This window comes from Lepidochelys kempii, chromosome 6 (assembly GCF_965140265.1).
Source record: "Lepidochelys kempii isolate rLepKem1 chromosome 6, rLepKem1.hap2, whole genome shotgun sequence".
NCBI classification, from domain to species: Eukaryota; Metazoa; Chordata; order Testudines; family Cheloniidae; genus Lepidochelys; species Lepidochelys kempii.
The window spans coordinates 9179750-9191329 of NC_133261.1; the positions used below are offsets into that span (position 1 = coordinate 9179750).

The 11580-nt window shown below is 47.9% G+C and overlaps 1 pseudogene; it reads right to left on the reverse strand.

Moving 5' to 3' along the window:
- Positions 1-8323, reverse strand: part of LOC140912933 (up-regulator of cell proliferation-like) — an 80532-nt pseudogene extending 72209 nt beyond the window's left edge.
- Positions 8324-11580: the final 3257 nt, after the last annotated feature.

Consider the following 11580-nt stretch of genomic DNA (forward strand, 5'->3'; position numbering starts at 1 on the left):
CTCCATTTCTGGCTCGACTCCAGAAACACCCAGGAGAGAGCTAGGGCCATACGGAGCTGCGCTGCCCTGCTCCGATTTGCCACCTCCCTCTCCGGATTTGACGTAAGTGACCTTTGACCCCAGCATCCTGCAGAGCCAGGGCTTGAGTCAAATTCCTCATCCCCTGGTTAAGTGGTCCCCCCTGGCTCCGTAAGGGACTGCGACATTCCATAGGCCACTGGCTGGCAGGGTCGCGCCTGGCCTCAGTGCCCTTGTTACTCTGGAGAAGCCTGGCAGCTAGTGCTCATAGAGGGCCCAGGCCGTGGGTCCCTTTGCTCCAAGCTCCCTTGGGGGCAGAGAGAAAGAGGGCTCTAGTTCCTCTCCCTCAGTGCCTCCTACAGATGGATGGGAGCAGAGCTCTAGCCCCGGGGAGCTGGGGAGCTGAAGGCAGAATGTTGATGGATTCCCCCCTTCTCCTCCTCCACCAGACCTCCTCCGATTTCCCCAAGGCGGGCAACTTTGTGCTGCGGCTGGGTCTCTACCTCTCTGACCCAGCCGATGACATCAGCCGGCAAGCCAGGGCTGGGATCTATTGGCTGCAGAGGCTCCTGCTGCAGAGGAGGGGTAAGAAACTCAGCTGGGCAATGGGACCCCATAGAAATGAGTCCCTTGGAGACTAGCTCCAGCTGGCCATTGGGACACCAATAGAACTAAGGCCTCTGCTCTTAGACCAACTGCAGGAGGGCAGAGGGACCCCAATGGAAAGAAGGCCCCTGTTTTGGGCCCCCCACTTACTGGCCAAGGGACCCTACACAAAGAAGCTCCCTCCTCTGAGACTGACCCCAGCTTAGATGATGACTCACACTCATCTCCCTAATTCAGGGAGAGAGGAAGGGGACGAAGATGCCAGGGAAATTGGCTGCTTTACCTCATAGCCTGGCTCTGTCCCCCAGTCCAGAGAAATCAGCCCCCCCAGGGGGCTGCCAGCTGGTGAGGGGACAGGAACGGACCTATTGAGACACATGGAGGGAAAGAGCCCATCATGAAGGCAGGGGCAGGGACCACAGGGGATGGACACAAAGCTTGTAGAATGTCACCAGTTGGGTAGCTGGGGCCAGATCCTGAAGTCAGTGGCTGTGGGGCGTTTTCAGCATTAGCAGCCACCATTAACAGGCACCCATGCCCAGAGCACAATGACCATAAGGGTCACCTGATTACTGTGATGAATGAGACAAATCCCCCTTCAGGTACTAAAGCACCTGGTGGGGACCCTGCCAGTCCATTGGGCCGTGGATGCCATGAGAACCCCAGCCAGTGTTCACCCAGCAAAGGGAAGAGAAGGAAACAGGCATTAAAGCCAGATGCCAAACCTCCCCAATGGGTGTGTCTTTCTCCCCCAGGGCTGAACATCAGAGAGGAGAGCGATCTGTGGTGTCGGGACGGGCTCCAAGACACCAAGCGCCTGGCGTACAGAAACATGGCCAGGGTTGGGGAGGTAAGGACTCTCCGCCAGGGCATTGCAGTAGCTCAGGTGTGGAGCTGTCTCCCCCTGCAGTGAGTGTGTTCTGTAGGGGGAGGGATAGCTCAGTGGTTTGAGCATTGGCCTGCTAAACCTAGGGTTATGAGTTCAATCCTTGAGGGGGCCATTTAGGGACCTGGGACAAAAATCTGTTGGATGATTTAGTTGGGGATTGGTCCTGCTTTGAGCAGGGGGTTGGACTAGATGAACTCCTGAGGTCCCATCCAAACCTGATATTCTATGATACTTATTTCCAGCAGACAGTGTTTGGCTGCAAGAGGCCGAGGAGCCTGGGCTGGACCCTTGCTAACGGTCCAGGCTTGTGTGTGTTGCATGGATCCATGGTTACATGGCATAAAAGGGATCCTCTGGTGGGTTGAGTTAATGAAGGATTGTATCTCCAGGAATCTGGCTCTGCTCACTGTCTCCCTGGCTGACACCCTGGTGTCTGAGAGGTGAGCCCCTGGGTCAGTGAGTTGGGAAGCTCACACCAGCAATTGCTGGACCAGATCCTTGTTGGATTCCCTGCACCTCTGGAAGCACAGGCAGGGTTTGGGGTTTGCCGAGCACCAGGGCGAGTCAGGAAGGAGAACCTGCCCCTGCCCTGGGCCTTGTGTGAGGGACACTGAGCTCCTTTCCTGGGCTGAGTCACTGCAGCATATGTGACGCTCGTGGGATTGTCGGTGGGATGGGGAGCAGGAACAGAAGCAGATCGAAAAGGTCCCTAACCTCTAGCGGGTGAGCTGCAGAAAATAGCGCTGCTGGGAGCAGTAGCGGGTCCTTTGTTGTCTTTGTGAGCTGGGTTCCAGACTGCGCAGACACGTTCCCAGCCTGTCATGGCACCTGTGGTGACTCCCGCTCCAGAAAGAGCTATTCCTCAGTGCATGCAACCTCTTCCTGAAGGGGGCTCCTTGGTCCATGGGACCCCAAAAGTTGGCTGCACAAGGAGGACTCTTGTCCACCTTGTGAGATACTAGAGGGATTTGGAGCCTGGTTCTGGACAATTGACAAGGGCTCTGGTGCTGTTGGTTTTAGGTCTTTGGAGAGATCTTCACAGAAGGCCAGAAAAGATCTTTCCTCCAGGCAGCGCTTCTGGCCATACATGACCCCCAGCTCCGTGTCAGCCAGGCTGGGCTTGTGCTGACATATTCTATCCTGGGGGAAGCCGGCCAGCTGATCGGGAATGAGGTAACCAAAGAAGGATCAATTGGGGAGGGACACCCAGGGCCTTTCACCTCCAGGCCATTGACAGTCACTCCCATCCCATCCCCTTGCACTGACCCGGGCAGGTGCCATTGGTAGGTGTCAGCTTCTCCCCTGAGCAGCTCAAAGCAGAGCAGACCCAGCTTGGCTATTTCCTAACAGGTGTCACATCAACATGACACGCTGCTATTGCTCATGCTAGGGGCTGCCAACTCCCCCTGTGAGAGTTTCATACCCCTCCAGACCTCAGGCTGGTTCCTAGGGCCCTAGTATCATGTTATCCCAGCCACCACCTGCTCTGGGAGAACTGGAGGAGTCAGTCAGCAGAGGCTGCTGAAGTGCCCCATTCCCCAGAGCTACTGTCCATGGCATCATCTTAATAACAGGGGGGGGGGTCCCCTTGGGAAAGGTTTCCACCTCCTCTCACCCCATAGCACTGCTGCCCAGAGCCTTCCAGCCCCTCAGCTGGAGGGGGAGAGGGTGGATAAGGGGATTCTGGGGAGTGGAGCTTAATCCCTGGCTGGGTTGGGAGGTAGAATAGCTCTCACAGGGGGACTGAGAGGAAGGGGACAGGAGTTCATTCCACAGTGGTGGGAGTGGGGTTGGAGGTCACTCGAGAGGAGAAAAGAGTTCGTCTCGGAGGGTTGGGTGCGGGAATCTGTCCCTTGGATGTGGGGAGGGTTGGGGTGGAAATTTTGCTGGCTCCCAGTGCCGTTCATGCCCTTCATTGCCATGGGTGTCGGAGGCTCTGACCGATCCTTGTTCCCTTGCAGCAGGAGGACGTGACAGCAGCGATCATGGCGCACCTGTTCTACATCCGGTGCTTGCGCCAGGTGCCCAAAGCGCTGCAGGGGCTGTGCTCCGTGGGACAGCCTTGAAGGGCCCCCCCTTCCCATGCCCAGAAGCTCCCACTCCCTGCTGCAGGTACTGCTCTTTCCTGCTGGGCCTGGGGGAGAAGGGCTAGGGGGAGGGACCATAAACCCCACAGCACTGAGAGAAACCCAGGCTGAGCATCTCGCTCTCACCACCCTGCCCCACCCTGACCCCTGGAGCTGGGACCAGGCCAGATACGGTCCCTGCCCCCATGCCCAGAGGCCAGTTTCAGAAGCATCAGGCTTTCAGGGCCATGGGACTGGCCCAGAAATGGGAGCATCCGCAGAGCCAGGGTTTATCCTCAGTAATCATTGCATTCTGGGAGGGGTGGCCCGATGTGGAGCCCTCCCCTGTCGTCACTGCTCAGACCTCCCCATTGCCCATGTTACCCCGTCGCAGTGAATGTCTGACCATCCCCCACCTGGAGCCCAAGCCACACACATGGTATCTGAACCCTTCCCAGACAGGAATGAAACTCCCCCCTAACACCTTGGGGCAAGGAAGGATCCTCCCCATCTGGCAGGTGGGGACTGAGACACAGAAGAATGGCTGGTTTCAGAGGAACAGCCGTGTTAGTCTGTATTCGCAAAAAGAAAAGGAGTACTTGTGGCACCTTAGAGACTAACCAATTTATTTGAGCATGAGCTTTCGTGAGCTACAGCTCACTTCATCAGATGTTTACCGTGGAAACTGCAGCAGACTTTATATACACACAGAAATCATGAAACAATACCTCCTCCCACCCCACTGTCCTGCTGGTAATAGCTTATCTAAAGTGATCAACAGGTGGGCCATTTCCAGCACAAATCCAGGTTTTCTCACCCTCCACCCCCCCACACAAATTCACTCTCCTGCTGGTGCTAGCCCATCCAAAGTGACAACTCTTTACATAATCAAGTCGGGCTATTTCCTGCATAGATCAAGGTTTTCTCACATCCCCCCCACCCCCATACACACACAAACTCACTCTCCTGCTGGTAATAGCTCATCTAAACTGACCATTCTCCAGGTTTAAATCCAAGTTAAATTAGTTATCTAATTTCCCTTGTAACTGTGGAAACTCCAGTCTTTGGGTTGGGGTTTAACTGCTTCACCTGAGGGTTGCTCTGTTGACTCCAGAGCTGGCCCTGCCTATCCCACCACAGCGGTTACTAACTTGTGCCCCATTGGGTCTCCACCCCATCCCCCCCAGTGAGAGCTCAGGGCTCCGTGAAATTTTCTCACTGTTTAAGTGAGAAAACAAAGCCCGTTTTTCATGAGGTCAGTCATTCTTATCAGCATCAGGCCTCTCAGAAGGGCTAATTTAAATGTTAAGGGTTCCTGCATCACTTGGGATCTTGGGTTTGTTCTTTGGAAGTATCACATCTCCTGAAATGTTTGCTGACCTCACCCACTATCCTTCCTCTCAGGGCTAAATAAAACAAAAAGTTCCAAGGCAACATTTCAAAATAAATAAGCCAGCACAAAAAAGTCCGTTCCCAAGTTTATTTTGTTTAACTGTAAATGGTTTTCTGTTGCTTCTTATGCGTGATTACATTAAAACAAGAATACTAATTTCTTAATGCACAATAGGGAGAGTAAATGACAGTCATGCTCTAAATATAGCAGTTTAATTGTCTTCAACGGATTCTAATTGTCTTCAACTAAGCTATTGCTGGAAATGGCCAGGTCCTGCTGCAGCTCTTTGCAAAAGCTGTCTAAAAAGGCAGAAACTGTGTTATTGTTTTTATTTATGGAGTTTTTCAGAATTCCCTTGATTTTATTTATTATTCTGGATAGAATCCCTTTCTCCAAATCTCTCAAACTTGCCTTCCCTTCATAGTGGTCTATCAGACATCTCTGTATCCAGGATTTGACAAACTCTTCATAGTTACTTATCTATTTCACATAGTTGTCAAAGTTCATCTCTTCCAGCAGCTTCTTTAGCAAAAAGAACTGAAAGAAGCTTTGGCTGGCGTATTCAAGGGCCTGTTCACTGCTGAGAAAATTGTCAACTATTTCTAGTCCGAGCCTTTTGTTGACATAACCCACCAGGGCAGGTTTGAGACACTGATCGCAGAAATTCCTCACCCTTGTTTGGCTTTCCTTCTTTTCCAAATAGAGATCAGTAAATATGGAGAAATAATGAGGTTTCAGCTTCTCCAGATGTTGCTGAGGATCATTTTCTTTGATAAAATCTTCATGCATCTTCTGAAATGCCCAAGCTGCTTCCCCCAAAACGTGACGCTTCAGGTCAACTTCAAACAAAGGAGAAGTGTGAAGTTGCTCAATCTCCTCCTCTTTTAACCTCTCATTAACCATATGCAGCAGTTCTCCACAATAGGTTTCATCATAGTCTGTTTTGGATTTAACTTTTTCTTCAATGTATTTCTTGCATTCAGTCATTAAAGATAGAGCAAGCTCTTCAGTTTTACAGTAACATTCCTGTGAGAAGTATTCTGCAACTGCTCTGGTCCATTTTAAGTTTAAGTACTCCTTCTTCATTGTGAAAGACTTCATTCTATAATCCAGCAGGCTTTTTGCATGTTGTAGTATCTGTCTGACAGCACCCGCTCTGTGCTTCAGATCCTTTCTCAGCTGGAGATCCATATCTTGAACAACTTGACGTTTCTGTAAAGTACAGAGCGTTAACTCTGACAAGGTTTCTCGCCACATCGTTTCAAATTCTTTTTTCAGTTTCTCATGGTCTAATTTATCTTCTCTGTTTCGGTATTCAGCCAAGAGTCTGTCAACTTCCCCTTCAATTTTCTGCTTGTACTCAGACTGGGTATTGTCTATCTTGTGCTGTCCTCTTCGTATTCGAATTGCTTCCTTACAGTTACTGGTTGAAGAATTTTCAAGTTCTCTTTTGAGGCTATTTGCGCTCCTTTTGAAATCTTCTCTGTACTTTTCTATCAGGTTCAAATTTGGAGCTTCACTTTTAAAATACTGTTCTCAGTTATTCAAGAGCTTCTGTTCTCCCTGCTCTAGCTTCCCTTGTGCTTCCATTTTTAAGCTGTGAAAGAGATCACCCTCTAGTGTCTCTGGCAGCTGATTCTGGATAAAAGTTTCTTTTTCAGATATCCAGAGATACATCTCCTTGCGGAAACCCCATTCCCATTCAGAATACTTCATAGACAGCTGGTGATAGGCTTCAGCTACAAGGCTATTTCTAAAGCTAAAGATGAAGTTCTCATGTTTCACTGACTTCCACAGGCTCTTCAACCATACAATAAAATCAGGAATATCCTTTCCAGCTCTTTTCCGTGAACGGTTCTCTATGAATTCAAACAGGTATTTCTTTAGCTCACACACACTCTCACTGTATCCAGTGTTTACGGGAGCCATGGGAGGGACTCCATGCCGCAAGTCAGGCATGTACCAATTGTGTTTTTCTGGGTCATACTCCATAATATCAGAAAATGCCATTTCCCTGCTTTGCTTTTCCATCCTTGCTGCAGCTTTGGTCATTTCATTCAGCTGCTCCAGGAGGTGTTTCCTGTCCCTCATGTTTTGATCATGAGCAGACACATCACTGACATTCTGGTGCACAAACTGGCAGTTTGGCTGTTGTCCTATTTCCTTCATTCTGAGAAATGCATGGACCACAATTTGCAGAACATCCTTCATTTCTGTGGCATTCTCCATGGTCATGTTAACGATGGTGATGTCACTCAGTCCAATCACCAGGGTGGCCAGCTCATTGTCATGTTGATAACTGTCTTCCAGTGCTGTTAGTTCAGGGGCCTTCAGACCTTCAGTGTCTATCACCAGGATGAAATCACAGCCAAGCAGCTCCTGAACAGCTTCTGTAACTTTAATGAGTGTCATGAACGCTCCTCGCGTACATCGATCGCTACATTGATCAACTGCAGGCAGAACATGGTGTTGAGAAGAGTGGATTTCCCAGTACTCTGCACTCCCAGCACTGTTATAACCACCATTCTGGATCTACCCCCTAGTCTGATATGGAGATGAGTTAGAACATCTACTACCCAGCTCATGGGGATGTTGGAGGCATCTCCATCGATCAGCTCCACAGGAAACCCTTCCAGCATCAGGTCAGCTGCTGTGCATGGGAGATGGGAGAATTGTCTTTGGCTTTCTTCCATTTTCCCTTCTTTAACCATTGAGCATTCAGCGTCATAGAACTGTCCCAACTCACGCATGAAATGCTCCACCCCCAAGGAACTATCAGATATTAATTTATCTAATTCCTCCAGCTGTTTTCGGTCCACTCCTGGAGTTTCACATTTCTCTTTATAGTCTGCCCACATTTCAGAAAGATTCCCCCTAGCAATATTATCCAGGCTAAATTTCATCCATTTCAGAAAGTAATGTTTCTCCACTGGATTCAACTGTACTATTCCATTGATAAACTTAGTCAAACCATTAGTACGGTCACACTGATTGTGCTGTCTACGTATCTCTAACCATTTCTGTTTCAGCGCAGATTTATAGTCTTCAATGGCCACGTCCCCTTGCCTTTTCATTTGGCACATCTCTTTTTCCAATTGAGCCAAGTTTTTCCATGGGTCTCCTTGCAGGCTCAGCATTCCCCTTTTGTATTTCGCCCCATCTCTTATTTCTGCAGTGATTTCTTCAGTATATTTCCTCGCACACTGACATGCCTGACACTCCTCATCCACCTGGATTCCTAGGTCACGTGCCGTCACAGCCATGGCTTCCAAACTCACTGTCTTCGGAGATGAATTCACTATGGTTCCTATGGTGGACTTCACCTTTTTCCACAAATCCTGCATTATTCATGGTACTATCTTTCACCAGTACTAGTGATTTGCTCAGTTTCAACACTGAGGACAGCTTATTAAGAAATCCCAGAGTTTCTTTGGGTTTCTTATTCTTGCAGTTGAGGATGAAGTAATATTTAGAGCTGGATTTTTTTCAGAGATGATAACAGCTCGTATTCTCTCTCACCGATGCTCTCGGTAACTATGAACACTGCGGAGGAGACCGCTGTTAAAAAGCTAAACTGTAGCCAGTGGGACTCAATGTCTCTGTGCAGATTTGTAACTGCAATGGGTTCTGGGAAAAGATCAGAAATTTCCGTCCCCCCAGGGAAATACCAGGAAATCTCAACCAGCCCATCTGCGATTTTCTGAAGGAAGTTCCCAGACTCCATGTCCCAATGGATAAAGAAATCGTGGTGCTGCTGGGAGGGGCTGAGAACCTCATTGAGGAGTTGGGACTTGGAGAAGCTGCAGCTCCCCATCCACAGAAAAGAAATCATTGGCATTTCTGTGAGCAACAGGCTCTCCTCTCTGAACCCTCTGCTCTGTGCCAGGGAGTGCGGCCTCCACTTCCTCACAATGTCCCTGATGACCCACAGTAGTAGGGTGCCCTTGGGGGTGTTGAGGGTGGGTAGCAGCAGAGGGAGGGCAAACTGGCACATGGACATTTTGGACAGGATCTCCTGCTGTAGGAAACTGAGCAAAGCAGAACAGCACAAAGAACATCAAGAGATTGCAGAGAAACTTTCATCTCAGTGTCACTAAAACAGAAAGTGCCATCAGTATGCAGTTTCTCCTCATAATCATCCATTTCTTCTGCAGGAGCCTTGTGCCCAATGCTTGTATTTCTGGCCGTCCCATTCAGAGCCATGACCTTCCTCAGGAAATGCCAAGGTAAATCACCTAATGCCTCTGGAATCCTGTTCTTGATGCTTTCTGGGCAGATCTCCAAAACATCCCTCAGCCTGATCTTGATGCTTCTGTGCTTCTCCAGGTTTAATCTGGACAGAACATCTTGAAATACTTTACTTCTTTCTGCAGAAGGAAGTAAAAACAAACCAAAATTTCAGAGTAGAAAATGGTGACTTTATATACAGTTTACTCATTCCATAGACAGCCTGATGTTTGTAATTTAAAGAAAAGCAGTACCCAGTAAGTAACAGATGACTTATACATCCTGGGTTCAATTCTTCTCTTACTTATATTGGTATAACAAAAATGAAGCCAATGGCATTACTTCCATGCAAATAAAACATAGTTCTGGCCCACTTTGAACTCCACTAGGTTGGTTTGCATTGTTTGATCCCAATCCTTATCCTCAGCGCAGTGCAGAGTCCACTTGAAAATGGCTTAAGTGGCCAACTGAGAATTTCCTAGAAAATCTTCCAGTATAACCAGCTCTATGACATCCCAGCTCACAGCTACTGGAGGAGGGGGCATAGACTCAGGACCCTGTCTCTGTGGTGATCCCAGAAGCTGGAATGATCCCTTGGCTGCTCTAAGCTGCTGCTCAGGATCAGACTGGTGCCTGGCAGTCTGAGGATCAGGTGGCTGTGATGGTAGCCTACACCCGTCACCCTGAGCTGTGCTGGGCATCAATGGCTCATCCGGAGGATCTGACCCTTTATTTCCCTTTCAGCAGTCAGTGCAGATTACACCTTCTGGGAAGACTTATTTTTGATTTTCTTCATATCTTCCTCCATCTCTTTGCTGGGACATGTCTTTTACAGGTGTAGCTAACAGCACTGTGGCTTTGCTTACTTCCCAGCGACCAAATCAGTCCCTTCACTCACGCTACTTCCTCTCTCCTTTTGGGGAGCTGTGAGTACTGTCATTACTTACAAAGCAAATTTACCCACATTGCAACATGGGGAGCTAATGCTAAGACACCTCCAGGCCAGTCCTGGTATGGTAATGTCTCCAGTGCAGTGTTAGGGTATTTGGACCTGATAAACAATTAACCCATTTATTATGTGTTATAGAGACATTATTAAGGTCACAAGAGCAAACTATTCCACTGCACAGGAAAGATAGGAAGAATGGCAAGAGACCACCCTGGCTTAACCAGGAGATCTTCCATGATCTAAAAATAAAAAAAAGAGTCCTACAAAAAGTTGAAACTAGGTCAGATTACAAAGGATGAATACAAACAAACAACGCAAGAATGAAGGGGCAAAATTAGAAAGGACAAGGCACAAAAGGAAATCAAACAAGCTAGGGACATAAAGGGTAACAAGAAAACATTCTACAAATACATTAGAAGCAAGAGGAAGACCAAGGACAGAGTAGGCCCATTACTCAAAGAAGACAAAAAAGCAATAACAGAAAATGTGGAAATGGCAGACATGATTAATGACTTCTTTGTTTCGGTTTTCACCAAGAAGGTTGGTGGCGATTGGACGCCTAACATAGTGAACACCAGTGAAAATGGGGTAGGTTCAAAACAGGAAAGAGTAAGTTGAAAATTACTTAGACAAGTGAGATGTCTTCAAGTCACTTGAGCCCAATGAAGTGCATCCTAGAATACACAAGGAGCTGACTGAGGAGATATCTGAGCCATTAGCTATTATCTTTGAAAAGTCATGGAAGACGGGTGATATTCCAGAAGACTGGAAAAGGGCACATATGGTGCCTAACTATAAAAAGGAAAATAAGGACAACCCAGGGAATTACAGACCAGTCAGCTTAACTTCTGGACCCGGAAAGATAATGGAGCAAATAATGAAGGAATCAATTTGCAAACATCTAGAAGATAATAAGGCAATATGTAATAGTCAGCATGGATTTGTCAAGAACAAATCATATCAAACCGACTCGATAGTTTTCTTTGACAGGGTGATGGCCTTGTGGATAGGGGGAAGCAGTAGATGTGGTATATCGAGACTTTAGTAAGGCATCTGATATAGTCTCAAATGACCTTCTCATTAAAAAGCTAGGGAAATACAACTGAGATGGAGCTATTATAAGGTTGGTGCATAACTGGTTGGATAACCATTCCCAGAGTAGTTATCAATGGCTCACAGTCATGCTGGAAGGGCACAACGAGTCGGCTTCTGCAAGGATCAGTTCTGGGTCTAGTTCTATTCAATACAGTCATCAATGATTTAGATAATGGCATAGAGAGTACACTTATAAAATTTGCAGACGATACCAAGGTGGGAGGAGTTGCAAGTGCTTTGGAGGATAGGATTATAATTGAAAATGATCTGGACAAACTGGAGAAATGGTCTGAGGTAACTAGGATGAAATTCAATAAGAACAAATGCAAAATATTCC